General features: G+C 36.5%; 1 non-coding gene across 1 annotated transcript; it reads right to left on the reverse strand.

Moving 5' to 3' along the window:
- TRNAC-ACA lies at positions 14538-14609 on the reverse strand. Its single transcript has one exon. It is a non-coding gene; the product is annotated as a tRNA-Cys (tRNA).

Consider the following 24457-nt stretch of genomic DNA (forward strand, 5'->3'; position numbering starts at 1 on the left):
TTATGTTGAGGTACCCTCCTTCTATGCCTGCTTTCTGGAGAGTTTTTATCATAAATGGATGTTGAATTTTGTCAAAGGCTTTCTCTGTATCTATTGAGATAATCATATGGTTTTATCTTTCAATTTATTAATGTGGTATGCCACATCAAATCATCAAATTTTAAACTGGTATATACAAGCTGGTATACACCTGATTTCTGGTTTGTATTCAAATTCATCATGAAAAGGCAGTTTGTCCTTTTACTTGAATTCTGAAAGTTTTTCTGTCACCTGCTATTTTGCATGGATAAATTATTTCCAAATAACACAATGTATCTGTCACACACATCACTTTTTACTGGTTGCCTGAGGTATTCAGTACTCTAATGACTTTAGACCAACTAAAGTATAGCTATAATAACATTAGAAATGGATGGTTTCATATATGATCTTTTGATTAAATAAGAATATTATATTATCATGCTTTCTTAAGTGAAAAGACCACTAATTTTTTTAAAGAAATCACACCCAAATACTCCTTCCATTTTATTATTTCCAGTGAACTCTTTTAATTATGTTACATGAATGATTTAAAACCAGTAATTTTATGCTAGCCCAATTATTAAATTTAGATGGGCATCATATAACACTGTAATGTATTTTGTGAGTGTTGCTAGAAAAGAACAGTATAAACACTAATATATATTTTTACAAAATATTTTTCAGCATCTACAAATGCTGCATTCTCAAAAGTATGTTTTTAAATACAATATAAACTTTCAGTATCCTTCATGGAATTACAGCCACTATAGTGCCTGACACAGATTATTTGGTACATTTCAAATCAACTTGCAGATATAGTTAGATAAAACATTGGGGAAATAAAAATCACACAGTTACTGGTTTTTAATAGTTCTCCCGCTTTCCAGAACTTAGTTCCTAGAAAACACACACACACACACACACACACACACACACAAATGCATGCTTTTATTCTTTACTCAAGAAAGCTATCCCCTATAGCTTTCTGAGAGGTATCATGGTGTCTATTATATTGTTGAATTTAAGTGCTACCAATAAAATCATCTCTACCTAAAGCACAATAAGAAAGAAAGAAAGAAAGAAAGAACGAAAGAAAAGAAAAAGCACACTCTCCCAAAGGCAAGCTTAGTGTCAAATGTCTTTGGAATATCTTTTGTATTAGAGCAACAACTATCCTCTGTATCTGTTTAAAGTCCTAGTCACTCAATGGCTATAGGAGAAATTTTACATATCACAACTCAGATGTAAAAAAATCAAAGGATATTTGCTCTCATCTTGTTGTATATCTCCCAATCTATTTTCTGTATGAGATGACAGGAAAAGTACAGAGAAATTTAAAGTTATACAATATTAAGAATTTTGTTATTTTGATTTTTATTCCCTCTCGATCATTGATTTAATCACTTAGCTAATTATTTACATCACTACTGATTTATAGGTAATTATTTATTCTCTGTTCTTAATTCAGTACCATAGATTTTTATTGTATTGCTCTGTTTTACCCCCTAGATCTGCTTATGGGGGACTCTTTCAGGTTAGCTCCTGTATCTTACTAACATCAGTTCAGCCGCTCAGTCATGTCTGACTCTGCGACCCCATGGACTTCAGCACACCAGGCTTCCCTGTCCAACACCAACACCCAGAGCCTACTTAAACTCATGTCCATTGAGTCAGTGATGCCATCCAACCATCTCATCCTCTGTTGTCCACTTCTCCTCCCACCTTCAATCTTTCCCAGCATCAGGGTCTTTTCAAATGAGTTGGTTCTTCACATCAGGTGGCCAGAGTACTGGAGTTTCAGCTACAGCGTCAGTCCTTCCAATGAATATTCAAGACTGATTTTCTTTAGGATTGACTGGCTGTATCACCTTGCTGTCCAAGGGACTCTCAAAAGTCTTCACCAACACCACAGTTCAAAAGCATCAGTTCTTGGTGCTTAGCTTTCTTTATAGTCCAACTCTCCCATCCATGCATGACTACTGGAAAAACCATAGCTTTAACTAGACAGACCTTTTTTGGTAAAGTAATGTCTCTGCTTTTTAATATGCTGTCTAGGTTGGTCATAACTTTTCTTCCAAGGAGTAAGCATCTTTTAATTTCATGGCTGCAATCACCATCTGTAGTGATTTTGGAGCCCCCCAAAATAAAGTGTCTCACTGTTTCCATTGTTTCCCCATCTATTTGCCATGAAGTAACGGGACCAGATGCCATGATCCTCGTTTTCTGAATGTTGAGTTTTAAACCAACTTTTTCACTTTCCTCTTTCACTTTCATCAAGAGGCTCTTTAGTTCTTTACCTTTTGCCATAAGGGTGGTGTTATCTGCATGTCTGAGGTTATTGATATTTCTCCTGGCAATCTTGATTCCAGCTTGTGTTTCATCCAGCCCGACAGTTAGCACGATGTAATCTGCATATAAGTTAAATAAGCAGGGTGACAATATACAGCCTTGACATACCTCCTTCCCAATTTGGAACCAGTCTGTCTTTACATGTCCAGTTCTAACTATTACTTCTTGACCTGCATACAGATTTCTCAGGAGGCAGGTCAGGTGGCCTGCTAGTCCCATCTCTTTAACAATTTTCCGTAGTTTATTGTGACCCACACAGTTAAAGGCTTTGATGTAGTCAATAAAGCAAAAGTAGATGTTTTTCTGGAACTCTCTTGTTTTTTTGATGATCCAACAGATGTTGGCAATGATCTCTGTTTCCTCTGCCTTTTCTAAATCCAGCTCATTTTTAAAGCATTTTATTTACTGACAATACAAGAAGATGCAAGCTTAAGCTTGGTTTGTATTTTCTCTTGTCCTAATTCTATGATCAACGTGGAGTATTTGTTTCTTTTATTAAAGAATCGTATTTAGAAGCCATGATCTAGACATTGGGTATGCTTGAGGCTTCTGAGGTGTCACACCTTCTAGGACCTCTAAGAAAATAGATTTAGGAAAAATGTGTGCGTGCTGGTGTGTGTATATATACACACACAGAAATACTAATTTTTCATTTCTTTGTATATCTATTAAATAAATATAAGTTTATATTGCTATATATATATATATATGACTAATTCATAAGCATATTATGCACTCTAACATTCCCCTTACTTATATGATGTATTCTTCTGACAGTGAGAAATCTAGCACTCAGTAGCTACATTATATTCACTTTTCTTCTTAAACATAGTATAAAAACAATGGCTTTTTCATAAAGCCATTTCAGAATTTCTAAATAGTACCCTGTGATAAACACACGAATAAGTATATTAGAATGCTGATGTGAAGTTCTTTTTGTCATTAATCTTACATATTCTGAGTAAACACTACTTCAAAGTTATTTAGGTTAGTGCCTATCTACTCTACCTCATTAAATATGCCATCTATTGTGTAACACAACTAGATACATTTTTCAGTGTGCATTAAACCTTGGATGCTCCTACCTCAGTCTCACAAACTGGTTTTTGTTTCTTTAGTTCTAGGAACATTTTATGTAGACTTGGAATGGCAGATTTTCTACATAGTCCAACACGATATTTGTATTTTGAGACAGTTTCTATTCTTCATTTCCAGTCTGTTTTTCCTTTTTCTTTCCTTATAATACTGACTAGGATTTCCAGTGTGATGTTGAATAGAAGTGAGAGAACTTATCTTCTATGTACTAAACTTGATAGAAAAACATTCAGTGTTTCATTATTTAATATGATATTAGCTTTAGATGCACTATGTTAGGTTTCTCATAACTTTTTATTCCTGTAATCCTATTTTTTTTTTTTTTAGGAATATGGTATATGGCGGTAGATACTGAAGTAAATATTCTTTTTTCATCTTTATGACTGTGAGCATGTATTTTCTTCTGATTGGCTTTGGTATGCCTATTTGTATTGATTTAATCAGGGACTAGACAAGGTTTGATGTTTTCCTAGCACTATAGGCAGGGAGGAGGCTCCAGACTGACTGTTCTCTTCTGGGTCCTTGCTGACTCCTCCAAGGTTACCTTTCGAGATGAAATAGCAAAAGGCAGTAAAAGCTACGGCCACAGTATTCTTTACCTCTTTCCAGTATGAGGTGGAGTCTGTGTTCTTAAACTTGAATCTAGGCTAGCTATGTTACTTACTTTGGTCCATAGGAATAGAAAATGGTACTCTTAGTTGTCAAGAGACCTTGTAACTTCCAGCCTTGATCCTCATGGGAACTTTGCATGAAAATACGCTATTCTGTTATAGCATGAGTGACGTATGACCTAGTTCTCTCCTTCCCTGGCCAGCAGCCAGCCAGTTGCCAGTCAATTGTAGACACTTGAATGAGACTTTTGACCATTGGCTGAAGGCAAATACATGAATCAATCCAGCTAAAATCATAAGAAAATCTGTCTAACTGAGCACAGCCAAATTACATATGCACAGAATTGACCTCAGGGATGGATGGTATAAGCAAGACTCTGATTTCCTCCTTTTTCTTCTTTTTTTTCAAGATAGAGAACTAGAAGGATTTTCCTCCTGCTATTTGGTTATAAATCCCTTCTTCTTTAGTCTACTGCTCTTCTCTCTTGATTAATGAGGCAGAGTTTCATAATACTGAAAACTCTGGTATTTATCCCCACAGCCTTCTTTCAAGACAATAGATTCACTGTAGACAAATCTGTTTATATAATTTAAAATTCAGACATTATTAATGGACCATTGGTTTGAACTTGATGCTCCAAAGCAGTAAAAGCATTTATTTCAGTGGTGGAGAAATCTGGGAATTCACAGACTAATGACTCAAGGAGCATTGATTCAATATCAATAGGTATTACACATTTTATCATTTACTAACCATAGTGATTCATTTTGATCTTTTCTAGTTATATCCATCACTAAATCATTACTTGTCATTCTATTTTCTTAGTCTGCTGTACATATTTATTCTTGTTTTTTATATTGAACTATCTAAAGTGACTCACAGTGATCAGGTTATTTTTTGCCAGTAACATTTTCTCCATTTGTAATGGCTACTTCTTTATACCAAATGGGCTTCCCTGGTGGCTCAGAGAGTAAAGAATCTGCCCGCAGTGCAGGAGACCTGGGTTCAATCCCTGGGTCAGGAAGATCCCCTGGATAAGCAAATGGCAACCTACTCTAGTAACTTGCCTGGAGAATTCCATGGACAGAGGAATTCTGGTGGGCTACAGTCCATGCGGTTGCAAAGAGTTGGACATGACTGAGTGACTAACACTTTCACTTCCACTTTATACCATCTATTTGGAAACTTATTATCATTTTTCTTCTACTTGATAGAAACCCCTTATGTAGCACATTTTATCAAAGGAAGTGTAAGTGAAAGGAGAAGGGGTTGTTAGTTCTCTAGTATTTACTTTATCAAGGGAGTAAACTTTAAAATATCTACTCAGTTTCTGGTATGAAAAAGAAATATTTCTTTAAAAGTCTCATTAACTTTAGTGTAAAGTCCTCACTGTTTATTTTGTGAGGCCCTATAGCATTGGTTGCTGACAAACTTAGGAATAAAACTAGTTCCATCTCATTACACTAAATCTTAAAGTATATTCACTCCCTCGCACATACAGAGAATAGCAAATATGCATCCATTTTATTGTGGTGCTCTTCTCTGCCTTGTCTTGCTTGACAAGGTCTACACATATTTTCAAAATTCACTTTTTTGGATTGTTCCTTTTTTTTTTTTAACTTTCCTGTTTGACCTTTCCAGGTTCACAATAAACCATTTCTTTGTGATATCAGACCTTATGCACTTAGCTTTATAATTTCATAATAGGCTGCATTCATTCAAGGACAGAACCCTTGTTACACTAGTCTTCATATAAAGCTACAAGAACCAAGACCATGACTACCTTGCTTTTGATTGTCTTTCCATCATCTAACAGATACTGACACAATAAAAAATCAAATACTTGAGGAGAAGATTAGCTTGTGTATTACTGATGTGAAGAGATGACTCATTGGAAAAGACCCTGATGCTGGGAAAGATTGAAGGCAAAAGGAGAAGAAGGTGGCAGAGAATGAGACTTGGATGGCATCATCGACTCAATGGATGTGAATTTGATTAAACTCCGGGAGATAGTGGAGGACAGGGACTTGGTGACTGAGCAACAACAATTACATATATACAAAATAAACAAAACACAGAAAATACAGCATGTGTTTCATGAAATTAATGGATCATTGATGAAGAATAGATATCAAGAAAAAATTTCTTTACAAAATAAAAATAGATTTTCAATTAGAAAGCCATAGAGAAATTTTGCAGGAATTTCATTTTTAAAACAGTTATCAAAACATAGTATATGAAAGCTTAGTTATATTTGGGTAAAATCAAATGAAGTACTCTAGTGAAGTAAAAGCAAAGTCAAAATACATACACATCACTTTAGATAGAAATATACATCATAGAGCTAAGACACATTATCTTAAAATTTTCCCTATAAATCTTGATACATGGACAGCAAATATTGAATCCATATCACTTTAATTACAGACCTTAGCTTATAATGAAATGGATTTTAACATTATCTTCTCTCTGTACACATTATAGCTAAAGACTGATCAGAATACACTCTCCTTAGCAGTAGAGAATTATTAAGTTCATGGAGCACAACCATTTTTTATAGTTCTATAATCCTATGTTCAAGTCAATTCCTCAGACATTTCTTGAACATTCACTTGGCAGAGTTCATTGTTTTAAGTACTAAATATTTAGTCTGATTTGAAGACTAGAGCAATAGTGACTGAAATTTATTTCCAGCTCAGGTATAAGAGACCTGAAAAATTCTAAATGTGAATCTAAAAATGCTAGTATACTGCAAAATTCTGGTAGGTTCTATACCTTTAAAATGTCATCAGTAAGAAAGAAAGCGCTATCTAAGAATAAAGTGCAGGGGGTAGGGAGGGAGAGATGTCCCTCAGATCAAGTATATATTAGCACAAAATTAAAATTTGTTGATAGTGAGGTTCACCAAAAAATGGACTTAAAAAGTCAGATCACCTGAGATGTGTAGTATTCATGGGTTGGCAAGAAAGCCAGAGAAAGGAAATTATGAAATATATGCTGTGTTTCAGGCAAGAAGCACAGGCTCTTTATGAAGCACTATAGCCTTATCCCTACCAATGTGTTCCTATGTGTTGTTAACTGATTAAGGCTCAAAGATTTGTTATTTATCAGTATAAAGCAAGGCAAACATTAGAGGTCAACACAAATATGATTAGAATTAGCAAAATGTCAACATAGAATATTAGAAAAAATCTCCTAATTGTAGGTGTTAGATTATAGTGGGATGCTCTATTCTTTCTAATTGAACACAGAAATAGAAATTACCTGGCATAAAAATGCAGAATTTCTGCATTAGATCACTTAATTCATATTTAAAAACTACTTACCTGAGTTTCATACTGCTATATTTGGAAAAAGACCCATTTTTCACTACTAGTCTAACAACTCATCTATACTCAGTCCATGGAATCTGAGATGGTTTTCCTCCCCTTGCCATCCCCACTCCACTTAAGGGAAGCTCATGACCCACATTTGGAGAATCAAAGTCTGATTCAGGCAGAGACATATGTTCTGAAATAGTCCAGTGCTATTGGCTAAATATTTTTGTTTCCCCCTATGTTGAAGTCCTAATCCTCAATATGATAATATTTAGAAGTAGGGCCTTTGGAAGGTAATTAAGTCACAAGTGTGGTATCCTTATAAGACATGGATAATGAAGTTAGGGTACCGATTATACAATGGAATATTATTCAACCATAAAAAAGAACACAGTTGAATTCTAATGAGGTAGATGAACCTAGAGCCTATTATAAGGAGTGAAATAAGTCAGAAAGAGAAAAAAATATCGTACATTAACATATATGTATAGAATCTAGAAAGATGGTACTGATGAACCTATTTGCAAGGCAGCAATGGAGACCTAGACATAGATAGAGAATAAGCTTGTATATATAGCGGAAGAAGGAGAGTGAAGAATGAAAGAATAACATTGAAACATATACATTAACATATGCAAAATAGATAGCCAGTGGGAATTTCCTGTATGATGCAGGGAGCTCACACCTGGTGCTCTGTGACTACCTAGAGGGGTGGGATGGGGTGGAGAATGGGAGGGAGATTCAAGAGGAAGGGGACATATGTATAATTATGACTGATTCATATTGATGTATGGCAGAAACTAACACAATATTGTAAAGCAATTATCCTTCAATATAAAATATAATTAAAAGAAAACAAAATATAGAAAAATAAAAATATCAACAAAAGACAGACGTGAGAGAGTGTGCTCCCTCTCTCTCATTCTTACAACCACATGAGGACACAGCAAGAAGACATCCATTTGCAAACCAGGCAGAGGGCTGTCACCAGAACCTGACCACCCTGACACCCTGATCTCAAACTTCCCAGTCTCCAGACTGTGAGAGATAAATTTCTCATTAGGAGACACAATCTGTACTATTATCAGCCCAACCAGATTAAGATATTTAGCAAAAATAAAACAGTACTCAGAGATGAAAAGGTCTACAGTCAGAACCTAAACATCTGGCTTACCATTATCAGACAAAGCCACAGAAGGTGCCAGGTGAAACTATTGTTTCACTTTATTTGCAGAAATGGCCAAAATTATGCTCCTCCCTGTATCTATTCCTCTTTGTAATTTTACTTTACTACTCCCACAATCAACAGGTTTCAATGACCCCAGCCCCTTCAATGTAGTGCTGTGACCTTCTTTGATTAATAGAATGTGGTATGAGTATCACTGGACCAAGTTTCAACCCTCATCCTAGGCCTCAAAATGACTTTATTCTTCTTGCTCTTGCTACCTTGCCAGAATCATGTGATCAAGCCCAGGATTAGCTTGCTGGATGCTGAGGATATGGCCCAGTTATTCCTTTAACTTCAGCAGACAGCCAGCAACTACCCAGCAGATTCACAATGTAACTATGACCAAAAGGTGACTTTAGCTGAGATAAGAACCCCTCAGCTAGCCAGAGCAATTACTGACCTACATAATCATGAGCTGTGCAAATGTTTATTCTTTTAATCACTAAGTTTTGGGGTAGTTTGTCATGTATTAAAAGCTGATACCTTAACCAACTTAGAAGGAAAGAAATCAATTCTTAATGGTATTGCTTATCTCTGAATCCAGTTGCTCTTTGATATTTTATTTTCATTAATAAATTCCTTTTATTCCTTAATCTAGTATTAATTGAATTTTTCTGATAATTGCAACAGAGGAAGGATCCTTGTTGACTCACCTACTGACCAATGTGTGTGATCCCAGTTTCCATCCCTTTAATCTGTTCTACCCACTACAAATGTGAACATAATCCTCTGTTGCATAAAATGCCTTTGTGACTTCTTATCTCCTTTTTAGTGTATTTGAAAGTATCTGCATGGTCCTTAGTTTATACTCTGATAGGTCTTGACATTAATTAACTGTCAACAGTGAGCTTTTTATATATTCCCACACCCTAGGATTGCCATCTTAATCACTGCCATTGAATGCATCAAAAACTGTACCATACAATCATACTTTTGGGAATGATAGTTTCTTTACCATAAATGTCCTTCCATATTTGTGTCCTTTCCTGACTTATTTTTTCAAGAAGAATCTCCTTTAGCAAACATTTAACAAACATCACGGGCTTCCCAGGTGACACAGTGGTAACGAATCCATCTGCTAATGCAGGAGATGCAAGAGATGTGGATGCAGTCCCTGGGCTGGCAAGATCCCCTGGAGAAGGAAATGGCAACCCACTCCAGTATTCTTGCCTGGAAACTTCCATGGACAGAGGAGCCTGGCGAGCTATGGACCATGGGGTTGCAAAGAGTCAGATTGACTGAACACACACAATAAACATCATAGGCTTTATAAAGAGACCATCCTCTGTGCTCTGATTGGGTAACACAGCTTTTGAGCTATCTGATGATGCTATAGTCATAGGATACTGTGCTTGATGGATTTCTTTCTTCCTAGGACTTGAACCAGGGATCCCCAGATAATACATATCCAATGTGCCTCAATGAACACACACACACACATACACACACACAACCAAATGATTTTGTTCAATGCACCAAATCATTAACTAAAGTTGTACCTTAAAATTTTTTACTCTTGTTTTGGTCATTCCCTTTTTCTTTCCAATTAAAATGGATATTGCAACTACTGATAAAATTACCTAACAATTCAACTCCTGAATTATATTAAAATTTTAATCCAAATGAAAATATATTTGGGGTATAGTCAAGGAAGCATATGTATGAAATAGAAATTGCTACCAGGCACATTTATTAATTTCAGACACTTAAACATACAACAAGATCTAAAAAGACTGTAATTGAAATCCAAGAGTTAATTGTTCTCTGCCTGTGGTTCCTTGAACTGATCTGTGTATAATTGTGTTAGATGTTTCTTATTTTGCATTTTTATCTTCATATAAATCAACATCTCTGCTTCTTTAATTAGGATACTCTACATTTTTCACACTTTTGATTTTTAATAATTTTACCCAATTCTCTATGTTGATTGCATTTTTTAGCACCACAAAATTGGACTTTTCTAAAGTCTGATATGCTTACAGTGTTATGCCCTTGCAAACATTTCTTTTCATGTAGAATTTGAGAAGTCTTTTGAGATGGTTAGATTAGTGTTAAGTGGGAGTAGGACACACTCAAAAAAGCATTAAGGGAAAAATCTTATGTGGAATTTTAGCATAAAATGACAAAGGAAAAAGACAACTGGCACTTTTAATTGATTTGATACAGTTGACAGTTAATAGTACAAAATGATATTTCCATCATTTAGGGTACAAATTAAACTCCTCATTGTATACTATCTGAATGTTAAACACACTTTCTAAAATAGATATGTATTTATAAGGAACAATTCAAGCAAGCTTCTAAATTCTATGCAGAAAACAATGTGTATATCTTCCCCATAAAATAGAGCTTCAAACTGTTTGACTTTATATTTTCATACTTTTTCAAACTTCCTTGGTAGTGAGTAGAGACAGAGTTAGGGCAGAATGCTGTCACAAACTACAAATAGCCTTTATTTATAACCAAAACATATTAATGTGTTTAACTTATGGCTGCTGATGACTCACAAGAGGTACAAATCTTATTCCACTTTTTTTCCTTCCATAATTTGGAATCACTAAAAGAGCTCTTATCTCTATTAGGCTGTAAGAGCTATTTCATATTAAATTAGAATTTTGCAGAATATTGGTCTTATTTTTTGTCATCTCTTAATATGCCTTCCGTAGCAGGAGTATCTGAAAATAGAAGTTGGTTAACACTAAATTTCTTATTTTCCCCAAGTTTGAAACCATTCAACAGTGGCTTGATCGCACACTGGAGGAAGACCAAGTTTGGATTCAGGAACCCTGGCCTGTTTCAGCAACCTAGTGAAGGTTTTAGTTATTTCTGAGTCTGCTTCCCCCCACTGTAAAGTGAACACAATATCACGAGTGTTGCCCTTAGTGCAGAATTGTTTTAAAGATAATCAGATATAAGGTACCTGTCAATGGCTTTGAAATATACAATCCCTTATCACATGAAAAGGGTCATCAGAATTGAAATATTAGAAAGCATTTTGTCTCTCTAAAATTTGTGAGCCATGTGATAACTCTCAAGATGTTGATCAAAAAAGGGATGTCAATGTTAATGACAAAGCAGAAAAAGCAGATCATGACTTTGTTCATAAAGTAAAAAGTAAAGTCAAGTCACTCAGTCGTATCCAACTCTTTGAGACCCCATGGACTGTAGCCTACCTGGCTCCTCTGTCCATGGGATTTTCCAGGCGAGAGTACTGGAGTGGGTTGCCATTTCCTTCTCCAGGGTATCTTCTCAACCCAGGGATCGAACCTGGGTCTCCAGCATTGCACACAGATACTTTACCATCTGAAATATATATCACTAATTTCTATGAGTGAGTGTGTGTGTGTGTGTACATATATCACGAGTATAAAAAAATCAGATAATATTGAAAATATCAATACTTATTATTGAGACAAAATAATGGGTTTCTGGTTCAACAATGCAACTGATTCACCTCCAAAGTAGTGTCTCCCAAATTCTAATAAAAGGAAAAAAATTAATAAAAATAAGGCACTTAAATTTGAAATACAAGCACTAACAGTCTAATGACTGAAACTAGAAAGGATCCTATGTAATAAATGTCATCATTACAATTTATTCAGATATTGCCATAAGAAGTTGAAAAAAAACGAAAGTGTTAGTCGCTCAGTTGTGTCTGATTCTTTGTGACCCAATGGACTGTAGCTTGCCAGGCTCCTTGGTCCATGGGGATTCTACAGGCAAGAATACTAGAGTGGATAGCCATTCCCTTCTCCTGGGAATCTTCTCAACCCAGGGATAGAACCCAGATCTCCTACACTGCAGGAGGATTTATTTGAGCCACTAGGGAAGCCTAAATCAGGAAGGTAAGGTGGTTTATATTTCTTCTATCACCTGTCTCTAGCAACAACTAGTGAATTGTTCTCTCTACCACTAGCTGGTCATTGCATAGGTTGCTAGAATTCTGTTATGTCTCCCCAATCTATACTATGCTGGCCCACTTAAAAATAAGTTAGCTGAGAAGAAAGTAACCTACTCAGTCCTGCAAATTATTTTTTTGGAGGAAAAACTGAATCTAGAACTTTTATCTTCTTTATCCATTCTTGATACTCATGCTGCAGAATAAGCATTTCATTTGCAGCTGCTTTTAAAAATAATAACAATAAAGTAAATGGAAACTTTTTCCCAAAATGTATTCAGAAACATAGTAGATATGTACCTATTTGCTATCTTGATCTCATTTCCCATGCTAGAATGAGCCTGTTATGTTTTTTTTTAAATAGATTAACCATGTAGGAAATGACCTAAAGTACCAAAACACCAAATTATTTCTAACACTAATGCCAATTTACAGCTCATTAATTCAATATTCTATTCTTGTTCAACTTTCCAACACAGAATCCCTCACTCAGTCACAAGTAGCCTGAGTTTTAAGGCTAATGCAGAGATTATAAAACAGATGACATTTAGAAGCCCACTCCAAAGTAAATATTTCATTTGAAAGAGGAAACAAAAAGGAGGTATAGACACAGGTGAATGATAGTTTAAACACACACTTATGTTTACAAATGTCATCATTCATGCCATTTATAATCGTTGGAAGCAAAATACTGATTTATCTATCTCCTTTCCACACACTGCAAACTCTTTCAACTACACAGTTAGCATGTCAGATTTCCTTAAACATAAAGCTGAGCAGGACAGCTCTACAATCAGACTGTGGAGGTACTGCATTGTGTGTGTGTGTGTGTGTGTGTGTGTGTGTGTGTGTGTCTGTGTGTGTGTATGAAAGTGAAGGTCACTCAGTCATGTCTGACTCTTTGAGACCCCATGGACTACACAGTCCATGGAATTCTCCAGGCCAGAATAATGGAGTGGATAGTCGTTTCCTTCTCAAGGGGGTTCTCCCAACCCAGGTCTCCTGCATTGCACGCAGATTCTTTACCAGCTGAGCCACCAGGGAAACCCTATATATATATATATATATATAATCTCAGGAATATTATTTAACCTCCAGGTTCCCTGCCTTTCTCATCTGGGCAATAGGGATAAGAATAAATCTCACTTCATAAAACTCTTGTGAGGACTAAAGGATTTAATAAATGAAAGTCACTGAGAATTATGCCTGAAAGTCTGTGGTAAGGTCTCTAGAAAAGATATCTATTCTTTTATATTCCCAGAACAACAGAACAATATCTGGCCAGTTCTTTCTTTTCTTATACTCTATCTTTTTTTAAACTAAATGTTTGAGTTTTGGTTTTGACTTGCCTTCCTCATCTTGCATTTCCCTCATTTTTCTGAGAATCATGAAATGCTATGACACTTTGGAAAAGTTATTTGAGTAAGTTATGAAGACTTGCCCCCTCTTTCATACTTGAATACAGAAGGCAATCAAAGAGAACATATTGTAGGGGAAAGCAAAAATCACAAGACCAGATCGATGTGACTGAGACTTGAATCTGCATGTGCTCTGAAAATGAGATGCTCCCTTCTAAGCATACGGAATAGAACCTGGTGAGAGCAATGAACATGGAACTATGTTCTCTCCGTCTTTTTAAAATTCAGGTTCAGCCAAGGAGAAGCAAGAGGTGAAGGTAGTCTCTGAAAGTTAACCCATGCCATGTTAAAGCAGATGTTATGTCTCTTCAGCTATTGTGGTGAGTACAGATATGGTAGTTTGTTAGTCATGAACAGTATGCCTTTCACATCACAGTGTGTTGTTCAGCGCTTTTTAGAGAGCCCAACACGTTACAAGCTCTGTGAATGTTTGCACAATTAATGATGTGTATTATTAAGAAAGAAAGTGAAAGCGAAGTTGCTCAGTCATGTCCGACTCTTTGCGACCCCATGGACTGTAGCCTACCACGCTTCTCCATCCATGGGATTTTCCAGGCAAGAGTACTGGAGTGGGTTGCCATTTCCTTCTCCAGAGGATTTTCCCAACCCAGGGATCGAACCTGGGTCTCCTGCATTGTAGGCAGATGCTTTACCATCTGAGCCACCAGGGAAGCATTATTAAGAACATGGCTGTAAATATTTTGACCTACCTACAACATTGTAAAAAACCTTTGTACCTGGTACACTTGTTGCCTGTGGTATCAAAAGTACCATCCAATATCCAGCCCTACTTCTTACTGTATATGGTTTTAATATACCATTTATTTTACTTCTCTCTCAGTTGATTTATCTTCACTCTAGTCCTTCAACAATTCAGGCTTTGGGTAGAAACTAGTAAGCAACAACAGCAGGAGTAATCCTCTCACACTATAGGCTCATATAATACAATGAAGTTAGTAGTTCAAATATTCTTCTTCTTTTTTTAACTATATGTATTAGTTTTTCATAGCTGTGTACCAAATTACCTCAAAACATTGTGTCCTAAAGCAAATACAGATTTCTATATTACCAGGATTTGGGAATCAGCTTAACTAGGCTGATCTAACTATAGTCTCTCATGAATTGAAATTACAATGCCAGTGGGGTTGTGATCATCTGAAGGCCTGACTGAGGATGGAGGGTCTGCTTCTAAGATGGCTGTTAAATTGGTGCTGACCATTGGGCAGGAGGCCCCAGCTCATTGCAACAGTAACCTCTTATTCTTTTTTTAAATTATTTTTTAATGAAGGATAATTGCTTTGCAGAATTTTTTTCGTTTGTTTTCTGTCAAACCTCAACATGAATCAGCCATAGGTATACATATATCCCCTTCCTTTTGAATCTCCCTCCCATCTCCCTCCCCATCTCACCCCTCTAGGTTGATACAGAGCCCCTGTTTGAGTTTCCTGAGCCATATAGCAAATTCCTGTTGGCTATCTCTTTTACATTATGGTAATGTAAGTTTCCATGTTACTCTTTCCATACATCTCACCCTCTCCTCCCCTCTCTCCATATTTATGTCTATTCTCTATGTATGTTTCTACACTGTTGCCCTGTAAATAAATCTTCAGTACCATTTTTCTAGATTCCATATACATGTGCTAGAATACAGTATTTATCTTTCTCTTTCTGACTCACTTCACTCTACATAATAGGTTCTAGGTCCATCCACCTAGTTAGAACTGACTCAAATATGTTCCTTTTTATGGCTGAGTAATATTCCATTGTGTATATGTACCACAACTTCTTTATCCATTCACCTGTTGATGGACATATAGGTTGCTTCCATGTTCTAGCTATTGTAAATAGTGCTGAAATGAAAAATGAGATACATGTGTCTCTTTCAATTTTTGTTTCCTCAGGGTATATGCCTAGGAGTGGGATTGTTGGGTCATATGGTGGTTTTTTTCCTAGTTTTTTAAGGAATCTCCATACCATCTTCCATAGTGGCTGTATCAATTTACATTCCCACCAACAGTGCAAGAGTGTTCCCTTCTCTCCACACCTTCTCCAGCATTTATTGCTTGTAGACTTTTTGATGATGGCCATTCTGAACAGTGTGAGGTGATATCTCATTGTAGTTTTGATTTGCATTTCTCTAGTAGCCTCCCAAGCACTTCCATCCATGGGATTTTCCAGGCAAGAGTACTGGAGTGGGTTGCCATTTCCTTCTCCAAGGGATCTTCCTGACTCAGGGATTGAACCTGGATCTCCAGCATTGCAGGCAGATGCTTTACCCTCTAAGCCACCTGGGAAGCAATAATGAACAATATTGAGTATCTTTTCATGTGTTTGTTAGCCATCTGTATGTCTTCTTTGGAGAAATGTCTGTTTAGGTCTTTTTGCCACTTTTTGACTGGGTCGTTTATTTTTCTGGTATTGAGTTGCATTGAGCTGCTTGTATATTTTGGAAATTAATCCTTTGTCAGTTGTTTCATTTGCTATTATTTTGCCTATTGTGAGGGTTGTCTTTTCACCTTGCTTATAGTTTCCTTTGCTGTGCAAAAGCTTTTAAGTTTAATCAGGTCCTGCTTGTTTACTTTTGCTTTTATTGCCATTACTCATGGAGGATCTTGCTTTGATTAATGTCATTGAGTGTTCTGCCTGTTTTCCTCTGAAAGTTTTATAGTTTCTGGTCTTACATTTAAGTCTTTAATCCATTTTGAGTTTATCTTTGTGTGTGGTGTTAGGAAGTGTCCTAATGTCATTCTTTTACATGGAGCTGCCCAGTTTTCCTAGCACCATTTATTGAAGAGAATGTCTTTGCCCCATTGTATATTCTTGCCTCCTTCGTCAAAAATAAGGTACCCATAGGTGCATGGGTTTATTTATGGGCATTCTATCTTGCTCCATTGGTTTATATTACTGTTTTTGTGCCAGTACCATACTGTCTCAATGACTGTAGCTTTGTAGTATAACCGAAGTCAGGAAGCTTGATTCCTCCAGCTCCATTCTTCTTTCTCAAGACTGCTTTGGCTATTCAGGGTCTTTTGTTTTTTCATATGAATTTTGAAAATTTTTGTTCTAGTTCTGTGAAAAATGCCACTGGTATTTTGATAGGGATAGCACTGAATCTGTAGATTGCTTTTGGTAGTATAGTCATTTTTACAATATTAATTCTTCCTACCCAGAAACCTGGAATATCTGTTTATGTCATCTTTGATTTTTTTCATTAGTGTCTTATAATTTTCTGTGTAGAGTTCTTTTGTCCCCTTAGGTAAGTATATTCCTATATATTTAATTCTTTTTGTTGCAATGGTGAATGGGACTGATTCCTTAATTTCTCTTTCTGATTTTTCATTGTTAGTATATAGAAATGCAAGTGATTCCTGTGTATTGATTTTGTATCCTGCAATTTTGCTAAATTCACTGATTAGCTCAAGTAATTTTCTGATACTATCTTTAGGGTTTTCTATGTACAGTATCATGTCATCTGCAAACAGTGTGAGTTTTACTTCTTCTTTTCTGATCTGGATTCCTTTTATTTCTTTTTCTTCTCTGACTGCTATAGCTAGGACTTCCAGAACTATGTTGAATAATAGTGGCAAAAGTGGACACCATTGTCTTGTTCCTGATCTTAGGGGGAATACTTTCCATTTTTCACCACTGAGAATAATGTTTGCTGGAGGCTTATCATATATGGCCTTTACTATGTTGAGGTGGGTTCCTTCTATGCCCATTTTTTGAAGAGTTTTCATCATAAATAGGTACTGAATTTTATCAAAGGCTTTTTCTGCATCTATTGAAATGATCATATGGATTTTATCTTTCAATTTACTAATATGGTATATCACATTGATTGACTGTTGTATATTGAAGAATCCTGGCATCCCTGGAATAAATCCAAGTTGATTGCAGTGTATGAGATTTTTGATATACTGCTGAATTCTGTTTGTTAAAATTTTGTTGAGGATCTTTGCATCTATGTTCATCAGTGATATTGGCCTGAAGTTTACTTTTTTCGTGTGTTGTCTTTGTCTGGTTTTGGTATCAGGGTATTGGTGGCCTCATAAAATGAGTTTGGAAGTTTTCTTCCTCTGTAATTTTTTGAAAGAGTTTTAGAAGGATAGGCATTCACTCTTCTCTAAATGTTTGATAGAATTATCCTGTGAAGCCATCTGGTCCTGGGCTTTTGTTTTTTGGGAGATTTTTGATCACAGCTTCAATTTTAGTGCTTTTAATTGGGTTGCTCATAATTTCTATTTCTTCCTGGTTCAGTCTTGGAAGATTGAACTTTTCAAAGAATCTGTACATTTCTTCCAGGTTATCTATTTTATTGCTATATCAGTCCAGTTCAGTTGCTCAGTCGTGTCTGACTCTTTGCGACCCCATGAATCGAATCACAGCACACCAGGCCTACCTGTCCTTCACCAAATCCTGGAGTTCACTCAGACTCACGTCCATCGAGTCAGTGAGGCCATCCAGCCATCTCATCCTCTGTCGTCCCCTTCTCCTCCTGCCCCCAAACCCTCCCAGCATCAAAGTCTTTCCCAATGAGTCAACTCTTTGCATGACATGGCCAAAGTACTGGAGTTTCAGCTTTAGCATCATTCCTTCCAAAGAAGTTCCAGGGCTGATCTCCTTCAGTATGGACTGGTTGGATCCCCTTGCAGTCCAAGGGACTCTCAAGAGTCTTCTCCAACACCACACTCCTAAAGCATCAATTCTTCGGCGCTCAGCCTTCTTCACAGTCCAACTCTCACATCAATACATGACCACAGGACAAACCATAGCCTTGACTAGATGGAGCTTAGCTGGCAAAGTAATGTCTCTGCTTTTGAATATGCTATCTAGGTTGGTCATAACTTTTCTTCCAAGGAGTAAGCGTCTTTTAATTTCATGGCTGCAGTCACCATCTGCAGTGATCTTGGAGCCCCCCAAAATAAAGTCTGACATGATTCCACTGTTTCCCCATCTATTTCCCATGAAGTGATGGGACCAGATGCCATGATCTTCGTTTTCTGAATGTTGAGATTTAAGCCAATTTTTTCACTCTCCTCTTTCACTTTCATCAAGAGGCTTTTTAGTTCCTCTTCACTTTCTGCCATAAGGGTGGTGTCATCTGCATATCTGACGTTATTGATATTTCTCCTGGCAATCTTGATTCCAGCTTGTGTTTCTTCCAGTCCAGCATTTCTCATGATGTACTCTGCATATAAGTTAAATAAGCAGGGTGACAATATACAGCCTTGAGGTACTCCTATTCCTATTTGGAACCAGTCTGTTTTTCCATGTCCAGTTCTAACTGTTGCTTCCTGACCTGCATACAGATTTCTCAAGAGGCAGGTCAGGTGGTCTGGTATTCTCATCTCTCTCAGAATCTTCCAGTTTATTGTGATCCACACAGTCAAAGGCTTTGGCACAGTCAATAATTTCTTATAACCCTTTGTATTTCTGCACTGTTTGTTGTAACCTCTCCGTTTTCATTTCTAATTTCATTGATTTGATTCTTCTCTCTTTTTTTCTTGATGAGTCTGGCTAAGGGTCTGCCAATTTTGTTTCTTGTCAAAGAAACAGGTTTTCATTTTATTAATCTTTACTATTCTTTCTTTCTTTCTTTTTTATTTTTTTCTGTTTGGATCTTTATGATTTCCTTCCTTCTACTAATTTTGGGGTTTTCTATTTCTTTTTTTTCCAGTTGCTTAAGGTGTAAAGTTAGGTTGTCTGTTTGATTTTTTGTTGTTGTTTCTTGAGGGAGGATTGTATAGCTATAAACTTCCCTCGACCACTTATTCTTAATTATACCTGGAACTTAATGCTCAGTGCTTAAATCCCTACTCATACCAATTCCACTCCTGACAATCAGATTTTATACTTATGTACTTCTCTCTTCCTCTAAGATACTTCATAAATGAATAGAAATCATAAAATGCAAAAAGACTATAAGAGCACTGGAGAAGGAAATGGCAACCCACTCCAGTATTCTTGCCTGCAGAATCCCATGGGCAGAGGAGCCTAGCGGGCTGCAGTCCATGGTTTCAAATGACTGAGCATGTGTGCATGAGGGTGGAGGATAACAGGTTAGTATTAATAAACTGGTAGAACTAAAAAAAAAAGACTATAAGATATTGGGATAAAACAAATACATTAAGGTCTTATGAATTGAGGAAGGCTTTCTTATCTCTCCTTGCTATTCTTTGGAACTCTGCATTCAAATGGGTATATCTTTCCTTTTTTAGGAAAGCATTACTATGAACAAAGCTAGTAGAGGTGATGGAATTCCAGTTGGACTATTTCAAATTCTCAAAATGATTCTGTGAAAGTGCTGCATTCAATATGCCAGCAAATTTGGAAAACTCAGCAGTGGCCATAGGACTGGAAAAGGTCAGTTTTCATTCCAATCTCAAAGAAAGACAATGCCAAAGAATGCTCAAACTACCACACAATTGCACTCATCTCACACACTAATAAAGTAATGCTCAAAATTCTCCAAGTCAGGCTTCAACAATAAGTGAACCATGAACTTCCAGATGTTCAAGCTGGTTTTAGAAAAGGCGGAGGAACCAGAGATCAAATTGACAACATCCACTGGATCATGGAAAAAGCAAGAGAGTTCCAGAAAAACATCTATTTCTGCTTTATTGACTATGCCAAAGCCTTTGACTGTGTGGATCACAATAAACTGTGGAAAATTATTCAAGAGATGGAAATACCAGACCACCTGACCTGCTCTTGTGAAATCTGTATGCAGGTCAGGAAGGAATAGTTAGAACTGGACGTGGAACAACAGACTGATTCCAAATAGGAAAAGGACTATGTCAAGGCTGTAAATTGTCACCCTGCTCATTTAACTTATATGCAGAGTACATCATGAGAAAGCCCACCCCCGTGGGCTGGATGAAGCACAAGCTGGAATTAAGATTGCCAGGAGAAATATCACTAACCTCAGATATGCAGAAGACACCATTCTTGTGGCAGAAAGAAAAGAACTAGAGAGCTTCTTGATGAAAGTGAAAGAGGAGCATGAAAAAGTTGGCTTAAAACTCAACATTCAGAAAACAAAGATCATGGCATCCGATCCGATCACTTCATGGCAAATAGATGGAGAAACAGTGGAAACAGTGACAGACTTTATTTTCTTTGGCTCCAAAATCACTGCAGATGGTGACTTCAGCCGTGAAATTAAAAGATGCTTGCTCCTTGGAAGAAAAGTTATGACCAAACTAGACAGCGTATTAAAAAGCAGAGATATTGCTTTGCCAACAAAGATCTGTCTAGTCAAGGCTATGGTTTTTCCAGTAGTCATGTATGGATGTGAGAATTGGACTATAAAGAAAGCTGAGTGCTGAAGAATTGATGCTTTTGAACTGTGGTGTTGGAGAAGACTCTTGAGAGTCCCTTGGCCTGCAAGGAGATCCAATCAGTCCATTCTAAAGTAAATCAGCCCTGAATGTTCATTGGAAGGACTGATGCTGAAGCTGAAACTCCATTACTTTGGCCACTTGGTGCAAAGAGCTGACTCATTTGAAAAGATCCTGATGCTAGGAAAGATTGAAGGCAGGAAGAGAAGGGGATGACAGAGGGTGAGATGGTTGGATGACCTGACCAACTCAATGGACATGAGTTTGAATAAACTGGGAGTTGGTGATGGACAGGGAGGCCTGGTGTGCTGGAGTCCACGGAGTCCCCAAGAGACAGACATGCCTGAGCAACTGAACTGAAGGTCCTATAGGCACTTATTGCATACAAATCACCATTCCTGAGGGGAAACATTTTCTCTTATGATTCTCAAAAAAAAAAAACAAAAAAAAAAAAACACATCCTACTTGTGGAATAGAATTTACAAATGCCCTACACTGTAATCTTATTTTCGGTTGAGTTTTCAGTTTCCTACACTGTGTTTTAAGCCTTAGCTTGCAGTGGTTAAGATAGTATTCTGCATTTGTAATAAACAGCGATGGCTCCATTAAATTGTAGATTTTATTAATTTACTCAGTAAATATTTATTAAGAAGCTGCAACAAATGTCTTCATTATAGAGACCAAAAAAAAAAAAAAAACAAAACCAGAATCCTGCCCTGGTAGAACCTACCTTCTGGCAAGAGTACAGTGGTCATGAGAGCAAAGATAAGAAATCACTAAATCATTATTGTTTTTAATTAATGTGGTCAGTTCAGTTCAGTCGCTCAGTCATGTCTGACTCTTTGTGACCCCATGAATTGCAGCATGCCAGGTCTCCCTGTCCATCACCAACTCCCAGAGTTCACTCAGACTCTCGTCCATCGAGTCAGTGATGCCATCCAGCCATCTAATCCTCTGTCATCCCCTTCTCCTCCTGCCCCCAATCCCTCCCAGCATCAAAGTCTTTTCCAATGAGTCAACTCTTAGCATGACATGGCCAAAGTACTGGAGTTTCATCTTTAGCATCATTCCTTCCAAAGAAATCCCAGGGCTGATCTCCTTCAGAATGGACTGGTTGGATCTCCTTGCAGTCCAAGGGACTCTCAAGAGTCTTCTCCAACACCACACTCCAAAAGCATCAATTCTTCGGCGCTCAGCCTTCTTTACAGTCCAACTCTCACATCCATACATGACCACTGGAAAAACCATAGCCTTGACTAGACGGACCTTAGTTGGCAAAGTAATGTCTCTGCTTTTGAATATGCTATCTAGGTTGGTCATAACTTTTCTTCCAAGGAGTAAGCATCTTTTAATTTCAAAATTAATGGGTTGCAATGTGATAAGCATTATGGAAGAAATAAATGTAGAGCTGGGGTAATATGAATCAGAAAAACAGGAGAGAAGGAGTTTGCAATTTTAAATAAGATGGTGTGAAGATAAGCCTCACGTAGAAGTGACACATGAGAAAACCTTTCATGGAGTTGTATGAGCCAAGCAGGTTGGAGAGGAGGAAGGATATAACATCCACATAGAGCTATTGCCTAGTGTGAAGACCTAAAAATACAGTGTGACTGAAATGTTAGAGTGACATAAGAAAGATTAATGTAGCTGGACCAAAGTTAGGAATAGGAAGAAATAAGATCAGGGAGGTAATTTAGGGGAAGACTACAGGCTTGATAGGCCATTAATACAAACTTGACTTTGTCTATGAGGAAAGTGAGTCATTGCTGAATTTTGATTAGACAAATGTTTGATTCCTTTCTTATCTAAAGATACTCCTAGCATTTGGGACCAATATGGTAGAAAAGGGATCATGTTTACCTTCCACTGCCCCCAAAATCTAGATAATTGTATTATCAAATCATCATAATACATAACACAAAAAACTTTACAATACTAGACACAATGCAATGACAAATAGCGATCACTGAAAAATGGAAAACAAATGAGGTGAGCCCTGCTACTGCAGTAGCTCAGTGAATTGACAAACTTGGAGCAAGCATCAGTGAGCTATGGCAAAAATTCAGGAGACCCAATGTATTTGTGAAGCATTCCACTAAAATGGAAAAGGGATATGGAAAACAAGAAAACAAAAAAGCCTACAGTTTCCAAATTTGATAAAATGCAGAATGCAATGAATCCAAGAAGCACAGTAAAACCCAAGAGAGAAATGTTATAATGTTATATTGACACATAGTTTTCAAGTTTTTGGAAGCCAACGAAAATTTAAAAATTGTAAACATCCAGATATAATTAGGCACAGAGAGACAAAGATTAAGATAACAATTGATTAGCCAATTTCTCACTATAAAAAAATTCAAATGAGGATACAGTAGAACATATTTTAATCTTGAAATAAAAGAAAAATAAACTAAAATTCTATACCCAGTTGAAATATTAATATAATTTCTAAAGGTGAGCAATATAAAGACTTTTTCAGATAAACATAAGTATTCATTACTGGCAGACCTATATTACAAACATTTTTTAAAAAGTCATTCACATAGAAGGAAAATATCATCAGATGAAGGCAAAATCTATGAACAGGAATGAGGACCATTGAAATGATAACTACATGTAAAAACATTTAAGGAGAAAAGATATCAACTTTATACAAACTCTTTCAGATATCTAAACAAAGTGACATTTTCCCAATTCATTTGAAATTACACTGATACTAAAACAAAACAAATTCATTACAAGAACATTGAATCCAATCATCTATAAAAGATTAATGCATAATGATCAATTGAAATTCAAAGATGAGTTGTGCTTTGGAAATTAATAGTGTAATCCATCATTTTAATTCATTAATAATTAAAATAATAATAAATGAATATCTTAATAGATACAGAAGAAAGTTGACAAAATCCAACATTAATCTCTAGAAAAAACAAAACAAAAGGCCTCTCAGAAAATTAGGAATAGAAATGAACTTCTTAAAACATTATCATAAAGGTAATTTATAAGTGACATTATTCTTAAAACTAAATTATTTTACTTTTTAGGGTATTTTAAAAATTATTACATAACTTAAATTGCATTCATCTCAATTGCACTCATCTCACACGCTAATAAAGAAATGCTTAAAATTCTCCAAGCCAGGCTTTAGCAATACGTGAATGGTGAACTTCCAGATG

Source organism: Capra hircus, chromosome 18 (assembly GCF_001704415.2).
Source record: "Capra hircus breed San Clemente chromosome 18, ASM170441v1, whole genome shotgun sequence".
NCBI lineage: Eukaryota > Metazoa > Chordata > Mammalia > Artiodactyla > Bovidae > Capra > Capra hircus.